Below are 14,756 nucleotides of genomic sequence, written 5' to 3'. Positions count from 1 at the left end.
AAAAAGTAAGTGATTACAAGAATAAACTCAAAATGGAAAAAAGACTTAAATGTGACCCATGAATCCATAAAAATCCTAGAAGAAAATGTAGGCAACAAAATTTCGGACATCATACGCAGGAGAATTTTCACTGATACATCACCTAAGGCAACAGAAACAAAGGAGAAAATGAACACATGGGACTACATCAAATTCAAAAGCTTCTGCACAGCAAAAGATACAATCATCAAAATGGAAAGGCTACCCACTGTATGGGAGAGCATAATTGCCAGTGATACATCAGATAAGGGGTTAATTTCCAAAATATACAGAGTGCTCATACAACTCAACAAAAGGAAGACAAAGAACCCAATTAAAAAATGGGCAGAGGAGCTAAATAGACACCTCTCCAAACAGGACATACAAATGGCTAAGAGACACATGAAGAAATGCTCAACATCACTAATCATCAGACAGATGCAAATTTAAACAACAATGAGGTAGCTTTCTGCCGGTGGACATCGCCGAGTGAGCATCTTTGAAGCCTCCCCTCCTGCAGTCATCATGTCTAAGTCAGAGTCTCCCAAAGAGCCGGAACAGCTGCGGAAGCTCTTTATCGGAGCTTTGAGCTTTGAAACAATGGAGGAGAGTCTGAGGAGCCATTTTGAGCAATGGGGAATGCTCACAGACTGTGTGGTGATGAGAGATCAAGCACCAAGCGCTCCAGAGGCTTTGGGTTTGTCACGATGCCACTGTGGAAGAGGTGGATGCAGCCTTGAATGCAGGGCCACACAAGGTGGATGGAAGAGTTGTAGAACCAAAGAGGGCTGTCTCAAGAGAAGATTCTCAAAGACCTGGTGCCCACTCAACTGTGGAAAAGATTTTTGTTGGTGGTATTAAAGAAGACACTGGAGAACATCACCTAAGATCATTTTGAACAGTCCGCGAAAATCGAAGTGATTGACATCATGACTGACTGAGGCAGCGGCAAAAGAGAGGTTTTGTTTTTGTGACCTTTGATGACCATGACTCTGTAGACAAGACTGTCACTCAGAAATACCATACTGTGAATGGACACAACTGTGAAGTAAGGAAAGCCCTATCTAAGCAAGAGATGGCTAGTGCTTCGTCCAGCCAACGAGGTCGAAGTGGTTCTGGAAACTTTGGAGGTGGTCGTGGAGGGGGTTTTGGTGGGAATGACAACTTTGGTCGTGGAGGAACCTTCAGTGGTCGAGGTGGCTTTCGTGGCAGCCATGGTGGTGGTGGATATGGTGGCAGTGGGGATGGCTATAATGGATTTGGTAATGATGGAAGCAATTTTGAAGGAGGCGGAAGCTACAATGATTTTTCCAATTACAACAATCAATCTTCAAATTTTGGACCCATGAAAGGAGAATTTTGGAGGCAGAAGCTCTGGCCCCTGTGGTGGTGGTTCGCCAAACCACGAAACCAAGGTGGCTGTGGCGGTTCCAGCAGCAGCAGCTATGGCGGTGGCAGGGACCAAGCTTAGCAGGAGAGGAGAGCTAGAGAAGTGACAGGGAAGCTACAGGTTACAACGGATTTGTGAACTCAGCCAAGCACAGGGGTGGCAGGGCCTGGCTGCTACAAAGAAGACATGCTTTAGACAATACTCATGTGAATGGGCAAAAAACTCGAGGACTGTACTTGTGACTAATTGTATAACAGGTTATTTTAGTTTCTGTTCTGTGGAAAGTGTAAAGCACTCCAACAAAGGGTTTTATAGTAGTTTTTTGGTTTTTTTGTTTTGTTTTGTTTTGTTTGCACCCATGCTGTTGATTGCTAAATATAATAGTCTGATCATGATGCTAAATAAATGTGTCTTTTGAAAAAATAAAACAACAATGAGGTATCACCTCACACCTGTCAGAATGGCCACCATCAACAAATCATCAAACAAGTGTTGGCGAGGGTGTGGAGAAAAGGGGACTCTAGTACACTGCTGGTGGGAATGCAGACTGGTGCAGCCACTATGGAAAACAATATGGTGTTACCTCAAAAAATTAAAAATGGAACTTCCATTTGACCCAGTGATCCCACTCCTAGAAATATACCCTAAGAAGCCTGAAACACCAATCAGAAGGAATATATGCACCCCTATGTTCATAGCAGCACTATTTACAATAGCTAAGATCTGGAAACAGCCCAAGTGTCCATCAGTAGATGAGTGGATAAAAAAGCTGTGGTACATGTACACAATGGAGTACTATGCAGCTGTAAGAAAGAAAGATCTCTTATCCTTTGAGACGACATGGAGGGACCTAGAAAGTATTATCCTAAGTGAAACAAACCAAGCAGAGAAAGACAAATATCACATGATCTCATTTATTTGTGGAATATAATGAACATAACAGTCTGAGGAATAGGGTAGACCCAGAGACATGGAAGTAGGGTACAGACTGACAACCCTCAGAAGAGGGGGTGGGGGGAGGGAAGAGATAAACCACAGAACTTATATACATGTATGCATAACCGATGGACATGGACAACAGAGCCAGGTATGGGGTGGGGGGATGGGGAGAAGGGTGTCAATGGGGAAAAGTAGGAGAAACATCTGTAACAAAAATGAATTAATAAAGAAAAAGTAAGTTATTAGTAAATACATTTCAAATGAATGAATAGACGAAGTTAACAGCTTCTAATGAGAAAAGAATGTAAAAAAAAATCAAACCAACAGTATGAATACATGTTGACATGTTTTTAGACTTAGCTAGCTATCCAAACAGGGTCTATTGAGTCAAGTGTCTACTTTGTGGTGAAAAGTATAAGATAAGGCTCTAGAAAGAACCCACATGAAATAAGTTGAGAACAATCAATTGCCTTCTATACTATAAGTGCAAAAGTCAGTAAGAGCTCACTATAGGAAATGATCAGCAGGGACTACAGTGTCTATAAGAAAATCCTAATGAGAAAAATGGAGCTGGACCTTGAAAAATACAAAAAGGCCATGGAAATACGGCATGAATTCTAGACCAAAGAAAGAATCCAGTTAAAAAGTAAGGAAAGAGCCCTGGCTAGTTTGGCTCAGCGGTTGGAGTGTCAGCCTGCAGACCAAAGAGTCCTGGGTTTGGTTCCTGCTAGGGGCATGTACCAAAAATAAAAGGTAAGGAAAGATAGGAATTAGCTTTCACTGACCTCACTCTGGTCCAAACCACTATCATCTTCCTTCCCTGCTTCCATCCTTGATTTCTTGCTATTCTCAACACAGCAACCAAGTGATTCTCTTCAAATGTCAGTCAGATCATTTACTCTCTACCAAAACTCTCCAATGGCCACCACTTCACTCAGAGAAAAAACCCAAATCCTCACAATGGTCTACAAGGCCCCTGGTCCTCTCTGACCTCATCTACCACTACGGCCACCCATGTTCATGCTACCCTAGTCCCACTGCTGCTCCCAGAAGGCACCAGCCACACCAACCACAGGGCCTTTGCATCTGCTATTTTCTCTGCCACAGATCTTCTCTACAATATCCACATGGCTCACTCTGTTACCTCTTCACATTTTTACCGGATGCCACCCTCTCAGCAGGACCTTCCCTGTCTACCCTATGTAAAATGACAACTGCCCCAACACTATCTATCCCCTTTCCCTCTTTATTTTTTCACCACAGAACTTTCACACTCTAACATACAGCATCTCTCTAGTGTCTAGTGTCTCTCTTCACTGGAGTATATGCTTCACGAAGAGTTGGAAATGACAGACTGATGTTCACTTCTAAGTTGGCAACTGTATTTAGATGATTTTCTAAATACATTTATCAGTGCAATAACTTGGTTATTATTATTCGACAGAAAGCATGCAATTAACACTCCAGGTGTATTCCCCACGTGGGGGAAGAGTCTGGACAAAGGCAGTTTAGAGGCATGCCCAGTAGGGTCTGAGTAAGGTGCCTATCTGTTCTTGGGAGGTGCCTACCTGCCTTTCACACCTGGGAGCGAGTCAGTGGCCAAAATAGGCAGGGCCACTGCAAGCTGAGAAACCTGAATATTCACTCTCCTAGACAAAGGATCTTCCTCTTGCTCTCTCTCCTGCTGCTCCTGCCAGGCTGCTCCCAGGGCTCCCACGCCCTACGTGTCCCCACGTCGTCCGCAGCCATGTGGGACCCATACAAGAGATTAATGGACTGAATCTGGATTAATCTTAATCTGGACACACCTGCATCACGGAACAGAACTGTGGGACATGGGACTTTAGAACCCCAGAATGGACACTGCGGGACATGGAACTTTACCGCATATTTGGCATGTGGTAATTCCATGCCAATAAAAACCAGCCATTCTTCCATGGGGCTTCTGAATATGCTTATTCCAACTGCATCCCAAGAGCCTCCTGCTCACAGTGTTGGAGAGATCTGGCCCCTTTAACCCTCCGGCGACAGGCAGAGCACCTAGGACAATGTCCATTCAGTTACATGATCAAATATTGTTTTTAACATCACAAGTGATTTGCCACCACAGTAAGATTTCTAACTGAAATCATTTCACTGGTACAATGCAATGGTTGTGGGCAGAAGCTGCAAACATACAAGTTAAATTTCATAGCCTGAGATTACCCAACTGAGGCTTACCATTATTACAGAGGTCAACAGAAGGTGCATTAGAACAGAAAAAGCGATAAGGGATGAAATCAAACAATAAGAAATAATCAGGTTAGAGAGGGGAGTCCCATGCAAGTCATAAACACAGAGTGCTAAACATACCTGATTGTTCATACAAATAATAGTTCTCAATGCCTACATTCGAGGCTCCAAGGCACAGCAAATAAAACAGACTCCATTCTCAAGGAACTTGCAATCTTAAGACTAAAAAAAATAAAATTTAAATAATAATGAAAAAAATCACCCAATTCCAGAGATTCCCAGTGGCATAGAGAATCATCGGGAAGAACCCAAAAATTAAATAAACATCAACAAGCAAAATGTGGGTGAGGAAAACAGTTCTTTCAGTATCATGATAATACTTATTAATTTCTATTCAGGTATTAGGATAAAAATGTTTTAAAGCTCTCCCAAAAGGACTACGAACGTTTTCATAGCACTATAGTCTTCAAATATTTTTTACCAGAAGAAATCCTTTTTAGCTAGGTATTCATTATCCAGCTCCACACTGTTAAGGAGCTGAAGAAGAAAGCAAACAAATATATCACAGAACAGTGAACTGAAGACTTTTGAAATTAGTCCCTATTCAACCATTTCTCCCACGCACGACAGAGTCGATCCCTGCCAGTCACATCTCTGCGTGTCAGCCAGTCATTCACTGAATGTCAGACGTCCAACAAAAAAATGACTGCAAAGAGAACCGGCATGAACTAATAAAAGACCAGGAATTCATAAAAGTTAATGAAAGGGATTTTGAAAAACTACTTGAATCCCATGCAAAACCACTGATGAATAAGGGTCTGACAAAGTTAGAACAACTGACAACTGAAGGAGAAGAAATTTAAGAGCAACTTGAATATTGCAGGATTGAAGAGAGGCCGTGGGAAGGTTGACGGAGCCCCAGCATCGTTTTTGTACTATGACTTGCATGATTGTGGTACGAAAGGCAAATATCATATTGTGTTATCATACAATTTTCTTGAAAAAAATTAACACCCCAACCCTCTAAAAATTGCAACACGCCATTTGTGCTTTTTTCCTCCTAATAATTAAAACCATATTTGTGATGATAATCTAAGTTTGATTGTAAAATAAACTGACTCCCATAATTTGAACTTTTGTTTGTCAAAAATCAAACCCCTGGCTCCCTATTTACCATGAAATGTGGTTGTTCAGTGTACGGGGATTGACTTGAACAGGCCTGCTTGTCAGATATCTCCTGCCCCTACCCTCGCCATGTTGTCTCTACAGCTACCCTATGATGGAGATGATTCCAGATTTTATCTCCAGATGAAGGCACCGAGCGAGTGGGTGACAGAGCTGAGACCCACTTTCCGCCTTTAAAGCTTCTCTCCCCATATGCCATAGTTCCTAGTGGCTTCTTTAACAAGGCCACATTGTTATACCCAGGGTTACCCACAAAACTGGGGGGAAAGATGACATCATCTCTTTCCGGGGTTCAAAGTCAGTGCCCCCAATGCAGGGCCAAGCACCGGGCCCTGCCGGAGCAAGGACCTGCCTTGCTTTCTCCCACCTTCTCGTTCTCAGTTCCCGTCCACCTACTGGAAGCTTTGCAGACACGGGAAGTCATCATTTACTTACTTGTTTTGAGCCACAGATTTATTATTATAAGTCAACTTTACAAGCCCATCATGTTGTCAAGAGGCAGCCATTCCCTTCTTTCAAGACAGTCTCCATGGACTCTGACCGCTGTCCTGAGCAGGCACAGAAAGGGGCCCGACACGGTGGCTTCGCCGACGGGAGCCCTTCCAAGGTAAGACTCAATAGAAATCACATCTTTTTTGCCTTCCTCTCCTCACCCAGCCATTTGTAAAGGAAAATGGGTACATATTTAGCAGATTCCCTGAGCAGGCACATGATGCTTGCACTTAGAAACCCTGCGGTAAGCTGAGAAGCGAAGGTCTGCCCCCCTGTCAACGCTGAGGTTGTCCATGGCGTTTGAGTAGGTGTTAAAAGGATGTGACGGCTTCTTATCCTGAAGAGACAGGGAAGGGGGAGGAAACTGGTGATGCCAAGCCTGGGAACCTCGCCTGCCTAAAGCACCAGCTTCCGCTCACCGAATGCACTGATGCACATACACAACTAGTTCTCAGGTACCCCAATGGCTCCCCAGATGACTGCAGGACCATACAAAGCAATTCATTCTTCTCCAGCTCTTTCCATTGCCCCTATTTTTGCCAGGTGTCCATTGCAGCAGCAGAGACACAGTAACTATCGAACAAATGAGAACATATGGATGAAGTAAAGTTCGAAGTCTGGTGGAATGATTTCTAGAGGATAGATAATTCTTACAAAATAATGACAGTCTTATTTTAATTAGGTTATATGTCAGTTATATGACTGTAAGTAAAATTGCCAATTTCTTTCTAAAGATGCTGAAAATTTCATTTGTTTCAATGAGCCAAATTATTCTAACTTACTAAGTTTATAGCAATTGGATTCCTGCTCCCAAATTCAATATACCATAAGAAAAAGCATTTTAATTCATAGATCAAAATCTAGTCAAATAAATCTATTCATTTTTATAAATAAAATTAAATATTTTTTTTCTTAGAATGCTACATTATTAAATTTAGAAAGATACCATGGCTTTAAATAATAGTTTCAAACAAATTAAAGTGCAAATCAGTTATAACTGGTTGTAATTGGAGGAAATCTCAAAACACTATGCACTTATCTGTTACCCCATTAATCAAAGTATTTTTTAAAAGAAGTATCCCAGAGTAAACCAAAAACCCACTGTCTGCAACAGTAAGCCCTTCTGTCCCAATACACAAGAATCATTGGGATAAAGAAGAGATTTTGAACCACAAGTACTTCCCGCCTCTCTCCTCCTGGAAGAGGAAGGTGTCCCTCCACCTGCTCTCTGGAGGTATGAGGACCTTGGTGGTCAGCCAGGCTGAGAACCAGAGAGGGGGCTATACACGGCCCCAGGCTCAGAGACGTGTGCTGAGACGAGGTCCATTCTTGGAATCTCCTGACATTTTTTCTCTTTTTAGTTAAGCAAGTTAAGTTGGGTTTCTGTCACAGACTTAAAGAATCCTAGATAATACCCTGGATACTTCCCACTATTTAGTATACAACACCTAGGTAACAGGAGACACTGGGAGGCAAAATCTGAAAAATCCAAAAAATATGAATTGACTTAGAAAACATGCTTAATGAGAGAGGGGCAGAGGAATAAAGATAAGACTGTGGGAGGGTCAGGCGGATGGGGAGATGTAGATCGAAGAGTACAAACTTCCAGTTATAACATGGACAAGTCCAGGGGTCTAATTTGTATTGTAGTTAATAATACTGTATTATATACTTAAAAGTTGCTAAGCATTGCCCTGGCCGGTTTGGCTCAGCAGTTAGAGCGTCGGCCTGCGGTCCTGAGAGACCCGGGTTCGGTTCCCGCTAAGGGCATGTACCTCGGTTGCAGTTTGTCCCCGGCCCTGGTCGGTTGTGCGGGTGGCAGCCACTCGATGTGTCCCTTTCACATCGATGTTTCTCTCTCTCTCTCTGTTCCTCTCTCTCCCTCCCACTCTACCTGAACAAAAAATGGAAAAATGTCCTCGGGTGAGGATAAAAAAAAAAAAAAAAAGTTGCTAAGCATAGATCTTATATGTTCTCACCACAGAAAAGAAATAATTGAGGATGTGATGGGGTGGTAGCTAACACTATGATGGCAATCATTTTGCATATCTAAGTATATCTAATCACTGGACTGCACACCTTACACTTACAGTGTTACATGTCATGTATACAGGAGTGGGCAAAAGGTTTACAGCCATTCACATGGAAAACAATACAATAATTAATAAATAATAATAAAAGAATAAACTCTGTGTTTCACATACTCACAACTGTAAACCTACTTTTGCCTTACACCTGTATCTCAAAATACCTGAGGGGGAAAGACCAAAAGAAAAAAACTGTAGGGATCAAGTATGAAGAGCATTTTTTTCTAGGAGACTGGGTTTGGAAGAAGCAAGTACCAGGAAAATGACAAGAGAGCCTGTTACTAGACCCAAATCCAAACTGCTGATCCTTACCCATCCATGATGGGGCAGACATCAGACTTTTAACATGATCCCCAGTTGACGTGGATAAATGCTGAAATTTGAGAAGGCTGGTAAGAAATCACCAAATAATCTCTCTACATAGTCCCAAGTTAGACCAAATAGCTTAGTATCTTCCTAAATATATTCATTTATTGAACTAATTTTAAAAGAGCCAAAAGTCAACTGAGAGACTTGAGCCATTCTAAAATATTTTCAGTTCTATTTTCCATAACATTTAAAGTGACAATTATTTAAACTTAATAAAAATTTAAATAACACAAGATTTTATTTATCCCCATCTTTATTTGGTAAAAAAAAATTTTTTCATGGCATGTTGCAGTCTGACATTTGACAAACTGAAAAGCCGTCAGCGAGGAGAAGCAAGCCAAGTTTAACCCAGAACCCACACCTTTCGGTGCTGCTCAAATACTAGACACAGGCCCTTGTCTCTGAAGTTTCTAGTATCCCCAAGAGTTACAAAAATTGCAGGCTTAGTCCACACATCCATAAGATAAACACAAATGGTTTCCTGGTGATGAGACCTGAGAGAATATTCTCCTATTAATCTTTATGATGTATGAAGTATTAACCTGCATTCTTGTATCTACATCAAGGACAACAGTATTGTATCACCATTGTCATGACATCCCATTGGCTCAGTACACAGAGCGCCAATGCAGGCACATCCATACTTAATTATATAATGGTTCACAACATGCTGACCACTGCAAGAGCTACCAGCCATGTGTGGGTATTAAGCATCTGGAAAGTGGCCAGTCCAAATTGAGATATGCTATAAGGATAAAATACATACCAGATTTTAAAGAATTACTACAAAAAAAGTAAAATGTCTCATTAATAAGTTTTCTATAAGTTGCACATCGAAGGACAGTGTTTTAAATACACTGGGTTAAGTAAAACAGATTATTAAAACTAATCTCGCCTGTTCTTTTTACCCTTTTCAATGGCTACTAAAAAATTAACATTTGCCTCACATTATATATCTACTGGAACAGTGATAGCTAGCAGTTATACCCCAGCTTCATTTTTAAAACAATGCTTGGTGACTTTATTATAAATGACTTTCTCATAAGAATGTGACAACAGAAAGTTCAAGATACTGTCCATTAACAGAAATCTAACCTTGAATATGTGACACAAGCAACCAAAGGCAAAGCCATGGGAAAGGGTCTCATCCTATTATGAACATGAAGAAAACTGACCAGTACATGTGCTTACATAAAAGACAATTCTTCTGCTGCATGGTGGAGAGATCATTTCTGGGCAAGATCTTCCTCAGAAAACAATTCCAGGCCTAGTCTATGCATGGCCAAATGCATGACTGACCCCAGAGTTCTTCGGAAAAAAACACGGGCCTGGTATATTTTCAGAGCAGAGCTTATCAATGGGTCATTGTCCAATGAAATAATCCTATGATTTCAGCAAATCAATTCCAGGGTTGAGATATACAAACAACTAAGACTAAGCCTTATCCACAAGGCTGATGAGAATCCATGATAAAACTGTGGCCTCAAATGAAAAGTAGCTGATTTTCTGGTAAAGTTGGTCTTAATGGTAATTAGTTCCATCCTAAGTAATACATTTAGGGAACTCAGCAACACCTTTATATGTGTTCATTCTGCCTGCAGAAACCAAATAAGCAAATTAATCTACTCACACAGAGAGGAGGGGGTAGGCCTCTCTTTAAGAAAACAAACTTTTATGATTGAAAGACCCTAACCACTAAGATTTTGGGGTTCCCTGCAATAAAGGAATGGTGACTCTTTTACATCATAAAAGTTTAGGGTCCTTGACTGGGTTGATGCTAAAGTCTGTCAGACAATTATTCCTAAAGAAGGCTTTGAAAGAAATGTAGCCAATTAAATTAGTTTGAAGTACATGTACTCAAAGTCTACATTAAAAATAAACATTCCCAAAGTGCTTCAATACCAGCCTGGTATTAAGAGGTTTTACATCAAACAAAGATTTAAGATGGAAAGAACATTCTAATTAGGATCTGCCTACATGATTGTGGAAGAAAAATTTTGACTGTTTGACAAAAGATTCCTGATTACTAAGTGGCACTTGTTGATTTTCAATGCAGCTTTAAAATATCATCCATTTTAATTTTCAGTGATAGCCTCTATTTAGTTACTCTGACAGAGTTCTATCTTTACATAAAGTATGTTATGGAAAAAGTCATGTTTCAATCAGGAGGTTCAAGCCAACTAGGATGGGCACTGCGGACAGAGTACATCCAAAGCTCATTAGCCCCACCTAATGACAGCACACCTCGATCTCAGGAGCAGCTTCGGTGCAGGGAAGAAAGAACTCAGGACGCTGAAACCTCAGAAACAAACACGTGGAGCTTCACAAAAAGCACCATGTAAAAGACTACCTTGCATTTAGAAAGCATAAAACCAACTTAATTTTATCACCAAAAATATGAGTCAAGGGAATAAAAAAAAGAAATACTTTTAGAGTCTTTTCGAATTATAAAAATAATGCACACCCGCTATGAAATCTCAAAAAAGATGAGAAAAGATAGAGAAGATAAATATCATACATAACGCCATCACCCAGAGATGCCAGCCCACTGCATTTTGGTCTATAAAAACATGCACAGCTACTTAGATGTACAGATAAGATGAGATCATACCACAGAGTACAAACTGTTTTGTAACCTGCTCTTTTTCATGAAAAATGCAATGCAGGCATTCATATTAATAAACATAGCACTAGATCATCCTTTTAAATAGTTGTATGACATTCCATTGATGGTGTACCATAATTTAGTTAAACAAGTCTCACAATGGTCATTTAGATTATTGTTATAAACCCTTTTGTAAACGCATACTCATATAGTCATTATGGCACTTGTGTGATTACTTCCCTAAAAGTGGAATTGCTGGATCGTAAGGTGTTGAAGAGTACTGCCATAACATCTTTAGAAAGAAGGTACAATAAACATTCCCACACCTTCGGTGCAGGAGAGATGGCTATTTCCTTCCAGATACCTTCACCAACACTGAATGTTATCAACCTTTGGAGGCAGATTAGTGGATAAGAAAACAGGTCCTAGAACTGGAATTCTATAGCTGGATTCAAGTCTTAGTTCTGTCAGGGACTAGCTCTATGACCATTGGAAAGTTACTCAACATTTCTGCAGATTTTTGTAAAGCAGAGATTACATCTTTATACCTACCTCTAAGGGTTATTTTTAATGATTAATTACTATAACACCTGATACACAATAAATATTTGCTCCTATTATATTAGTGCCCATAAGATAAAAACAAATTTCATTTTTTGTTTAGTTTTTATTCTTACTGGGATAAAACATAGGCCCTTTAATTTAATTTTTATAAATATTTTCATTTCCTTGGTCTATTTTTTAAGTAATCATATCATTTATAAAAAAAAAAAATAGTGATTTCTCTATCTTCCTGATTTATTTTGGAAGAATACTTGTATTGGTTAGAATTTCTAAAATAAAGTTGAATAATATTAGTGGCCATAAATATCCTTACCTCACTCATGACTTTATACTAATAAAAATATTTTTAAAGTATTTGAAAATTCAAAATTATACAATGTGATGGCATAGAAAACTTTTTCTATACATTTTTCTTACAAAGTATTCTGGAAATACAAATTCTGCACTGTTTCTAAATTTTGGCATTCTTTGGGGGAAAAAAGGTCTTCTTCAATATTTTAAATTAAAATAAACTTTGTGAACTAAACTTGCATACACCTTAAATAGAGACCATGGTAATATTTAACACTGGAAATATGAAGTATAGAATAAAAAATTATTATATTCCTCAAATTAATTTGTGAATTAGCAAAAGAAATTCAAAAGACAATACTTTGTCCAAAGACCTAAAATAAATTATTTTTGTTAAAGAAATAAATCATATAAATAGCAGAAAAAATTTTACACTACCACTTGCAAACAAATATATCAAGTCCTTTACTTTTAAAGAGCTGCATTTTAACTTAGTATTTTTTACTCTGTGTTTTCATCCCACAACAGCATATAAATTTCAAAAGAAAGACTCCATTTCTCACAGTTCACACCCGCACACTCCCACACTCTGAAAAGGAGCCTGAATTATTTCTAGATATAAAAGCCTTTTGTATAAAGTAAGCTCCTAATTGCAAACCCATAAAACGAGGGACACTCTCATCACAGAACAAGTTAGTTTCTTTTTTATCCAAGTTAAACAATAGAAAGGACATTGTACTAAAACTCTGTACTAAATCACATATTCTGGAGGATCTTGCCCAAGTCTTAACGAAATATATAAGCCTGCTTGCTGATTGCCTGAGATCTATAAACCCAGAGGCAAAGTTATAAAGCAGAATACTAACATATTTACTAAGGACTTACCATGTGCCAGATCTTATGCTATGAGCTTGTATAATACACATTTTCTTCCATCACCCATTTACCTTACCCCAGCCAAGAAAACACTGCCCCCTGGCTGGCTGCACATTGCCTTTGCCCCACGGAGTCTTCCAAGAGCACCCTATAAATAAGATTGCAAATGGTTCTTTGGGAGTCATGACTGACCAGGTGTCCTCTGAAGAAAGATGGGGGAATTTCAGAGCCGTGGGCACTGCAGATATAATTTGAGCTTTGACTGTTGAGAGATTGATTACTGGAGATCACGGCATTCAGCAAATGCGAGTAATCTTATCCCAGAGTGCAGGACAAGGTAAAATGACACTTACGTAGGACCAGATGGCCTTTCTATTTACCCTCCTGGGACATTTACCTTGAATGAGAGTGAACACGGCTAAGAAACTTTGGATTTACTTTTCTGCAGAATGTAAAATAAGGGAAGTTTATCAGGCAAAATACACTTATTTAACAAAAATACCCAATAGAGCAGTCATAGTGCTTTTCAACAAAAGGTGCTTTGAGTTTAAACAACCGAGTTTTCTTTACTCTTTAATACACCACATGTATGGGCTGTTCATTTGGAAGAGGCAAAAGATTCCTAAATAATAAGTTTGCTGGTTCAAATGCATCTCTTCCTGGTATTCATATTCCTTCAACAAGCTCCAAGCAGAGAAGAGATATCCAAATCATCTAGGTAAGCATCAATAGAGCCTAATGAACAGATATGGCATGGAATCGAGTGATGAAATTTGAAATGTAAAGTTGCTGACACATTTGGTAAGACACTAGGCACATCAGTCTCTGCTCTGATTTCATAAAGCTTTGATCAGAAGTTCTAGGTGTTCACCACTGCTTCATTTCGACACCGAATTTTAGAACTAAAAGGACTGTCAGAGAGAATCTAGTCTAATTCTTTCATTTATGAATAATAACACCAACTGACTTCCTGAGTGCCATAGGATTTGTTTCAAGGTCATACCATTTGTAATTGATAGACCTGGAATTACGAGCGGGTTTCCCATCTATGCCTCACTACATGGAATTGGCATCTGTCAACTATGTTCCACGGGAGGTCATCTCGCAGAGTTGTTCAATACATTCGCATATGAAAGATCTTTTGACTTTCTTTTTCTAAATATTACACTTTTAAAGAATGTGTGAGTTTCTCAGATATCTAGCCACAGAATAATTTCTACAAACTGAGTCAGAGAATCCAGAAATAATATGAGTATCCCAATCTACTCACAGTATTACCCTATTCCAGACTTCTCTTAACTGTGACCTTACCTAAGTCACTAAACCACTCCAGTCCTCAGTTTTCTCACCTACAAAAATGAAAGAGTAGGACTATATAACCCCCAAAACACCTCCCAGGTCTACACATTGGCAAGTCTGTGATTCATTCTCAAATCAGAATAATCATGTTTCCTGCTTCTGTTTTCCTTTCCCTCACAATAAGCTTCTAAAAAGGCACAATTACCAGGGAACTGTTGCACCTCACCCCACCCTCAGTGGGTGAAAAGCTGGGACTTGCACTGCTAGATGCTGAGTGAAGAAAATGCTACAGCCTCTAAAAGGCACCAGAGAGGAAACTGTGAAACCAGGTGATGAAGACAGCAAGAATGTAAACACACTGACCTAATGACCACGTGTCCACGTGACTAAATACTAGGTGTTCATTCCG

At 39.6% G+C, this 14,756-nt stretch overlaps 1 protein-coding gene and 1 pseudogene across 1 annotated transcript in view; one reads left to right on the top strand and one right to left on the bottom strand.

Annotated features, from left to right (window-relative positions):
* The window catches only part of HECW2 (HECT, C2 and WW domain containing E3 ubiquitin protein ligase 2), a 225,521-nt gene extending 221,260 nt beyond the window's left edge, over window positions 1-4,261 (bottom strand). The window contains exon 1 of the mRNA XM_036254150.1: window positions 4,232-4,261. The gene's annotated coding sequence lies outside the window, so the exon portion shown is untranslated. The remainder of the gene's footprint in view (window positions 1-4,231) is intronic.
* Window positions 544-1,489, top strand: LOC118625002 (annotated as a pseudogene).
* Window positions 4,262-14,756: the final 10,495 nt, after the last annotated feature.

This window comes from Molossus molossus, unplaced genomic scaffold (genome assembly GCF_014108415.1).
Source record: "Molossus molossus isolate mMolMol1 unplaced genomic scaffold, mMolMol1.p scaffold_m16_p_11, whole genome shotgun sequence".
NCBI classification, from domain to species: Eukaryota; Metazoa; Chordata; class Mammalia; order Chiroptera; family Molossidae; genus Molossus; species Molossus molossus.
This window is presented reverse-complemented; position numbering and strand designations above follow the sequence as displayed.